The sequence below is a fragment of the Microtus pennsylvanicus genome, chromosome 12 (genome assembly GCF_037038515.1).
Source record: "Microtus pennsylvanicus isolate mMicPen1 chromosome 12, mMicPen1.hap1, whole genome shotgun sequence".
NCBI classification, from domain to species: Eukaryota; Metazoa; Chordata; class Mammalia; order Rodentia; family Cricetidae; genus Microtus; species Microtus pennsylvanicus.
The window spans coordinates 42439055-42441724 of NC_134590.1; the positions used below are offsets into that span (position 1 = coordinate 42439055).

Genomic DNA, 2670 nt, shown 5'->3' on the forward strand with positions numbered 1-2670 from the left:
CTAACTGCTGGCTACTCCACAAGAGCAGTGCTAATGTATGGGTATAAACTTTCTTATTTAAGATAGTTTGACAACATCCTCATTTAGCAAAACAATGATTGTAGGTTCTCCACTTGGGCCTATTACTTCCCCTCTGTGTGTTTTTAAAGAAGGATCACATAGTAGACAGTATTTTTAATCTTTAAACCTTTAACTGCATGTCATAAGTAACTTTCATCTTTTATCCGTTTGATTATTTGATTTTTTAACAAAGGAAACAACAGAGGTGTAACATTAACAAGTCACTTTCACTGAACACTTACAGAGTGGTCCTGCTTTAGGGGTGGGGCATATACTAATTCACAAGTCAGCACTTTCTGCTTGTTAGGAATTTTGCATTATAAAGGAACGATGGGTGTTGGAGCCTCCTACTCTCACAAAGAGCCCCAAGAGCTTAGCCAGCTGTTTGATACTATTGGCCTGTGTATGTATTTGTGTTTTGAACAAGATATCAAGGGGGGGGGGCTTAGATCTGCACTGAATTCATCGATAGACTTTCAAATGTCCTAAGATTTTGTTGTTGGTACTCAGGCAACAAACATTGACTCTCATGAAGTTAAGCAAGATTGGGAATTAATTGGAAGAATATTTTTTGAATATTTCTATTACTTTATAAATAATACCAATCAAAATTTAATGCTTCACTTTGTACTGTCAGGTCTTGAATTGCTTTATTCTTTTCTTTCAGTGGTTTGTTTGTATTGTCTTGCATTTCTTTGAGGGATTCATTCATTTCTTTACACTTTTCTTTTTCATATACTTGGATTTCTGTAGGGCAATGGTTATCAATCTGAGTCACAACCCTTTCAGGAGTAGCATATCAGATATCCCAGATATCCAGATATATGAGATATTTCCATATGACTCATAACAATAGCAAAATCATATTATAAAGTGGCAACAAAATAATTTTATTGTTTGGTGTCACCACAACATAAGGAACTGTACTAAAGGTTCACAGGATTAGGAGTGGCGGAGAACCACTATTTTAAAGGATTTATTCATTTTCCCTCTAAGGAGCTATCAACATTTGAATATTCCATTAGACTATATAGTTGATTTTAAGCTCTTCTACTTGTGCTTCAGATATGTTGAAATATGTAAGGCCTGCTGTGATAGGATAGCAAGGGTCTAATGAAGAAATATTGCCATGCTATTTTATTTATTTATGTTTTTTTTGAGACAGGGTTTCTTTTTTTTATTCAAAGTGATTTTATTGCTTGTGTATAGAAGGGAATTTATGTTACTAAAGCAGAGGCTGTGGATGACTCATTTTTCCAGCAGGTGGGAGGACCCGCTTGGTCTTATAGTAATGAGCCAGCCGGTAAATTCTGCTCTCTATCAGAATCCGGCGGAATTTAGCATCCTTATCCTTTCTGTTCCTCTCAAGATGCTTTTGGACAGCGACTGCCTTCTTAATCAAATGGTAGAGATCCTCAGGGAGATCGGGGCCAAGGCCTTTGGATTTAAGGATTCTCAAGATTTTATTACCAGCCACAAAACGGACCTGGGCCACACTGTGTGAGTCCCTCAGGATCACACCTATCTGGGAGGGAGGGAGGCCTTTCTTGGCCAGTTTGTAAATCTGTTCCTTCACATCGTCAGATGTCAGCTTCACCCACCTGAGGAGGCTATGGCGGTAGGGCGGGGCCGACTGGGACAGGCCCTTCCCTGGAGCATGCATGCGACCCATGATGGCGGAGGTCTGGCAGCAAAGAGGGAGACAGGGTTTTTTTTATGTAACAGTTCTGGCTGTGCTGGAACTCACCTTGTAGGTCAGGTTGGTCTCAAATTCATTGAGATCTGACTGCCTCGTCCTCCCAAGTGCTCCGATTAAAGACATGCTTGGCCCAGATGCCCTGACTATTAATAATTATGTTTTTAAGGTGACATCTAGACATCTGGATTTGGGATAAGTATAAGTCTAGTTGCTGCTACCTAGATTTGTACTTATTGGCTGAGCTTTCGTTTCTCTGTTTCTCTTTCTTCCATGAATTTTTGGAGAGTATGATGCCTGTGTGTTGTCTGTTTTCTTGGTGGGCTAAGGGAGTGTGTTCACAGAGAAAGGTTGCTGATCTTGGAGTCTGAGATACTGGGATGAATTGAGAGAAAGAAAGGTGGAAGAAAAATTCTTGGCTATCCATTGGTAATGGGGTCACAGAGGGAAGGGAGACGACAACAAATTTCCGGGTAAAGAGCTTGGGATGGAACTGGGCTTATTGGATCTCACGAGCAATATGAAAGATACAGGTTGAACTTCAACCCATTTGCTGCCTTCAAGTGACCCTTGGGTTAGCAGCGGCTACTTGCTTTGTTTGGTTCTGGGACCAAGCAAGTAGTCTGGGAGAAAATTTAGAAGGAAGAAGATCTGTGGAATTCATAGGAGTTCAGACGAGGGGATGGCAGGGAAGACTGCCAAGGGTCTACTGTTGCAGCATTGACAATGAGATTCAGGCATTGATTCTGGGGAAACAGAGATTGAGGAGAAAGTCAGTGGGCAGTCTATCTGGTTGTCTCATATGCATAGCCTGTTGGTTAGCAAGGGTTGCCTGCTAGAGTTTGGATTTCAGAAGGATCCACCTTCTGAAAAAGAGGTTCAAGGAAAGATCTCTAGTATCCACAGGAGTTTGG

General features: G+C 40.9%; 1 pseudogene; it reads right to left on the bottom strand.

Annotated features, from left to right (window-relative positions):
* Nucleotides 1–1277: 1277 nt before the first annotated feature.
* On the bottom strand, nt 1278–1732 carry LOC142832381 (small ribosomal subunit protein uS15-like; annotated as a pseudogene).
* Nucleotides 1733–2670: the final 938 nt, after the last annotated feature.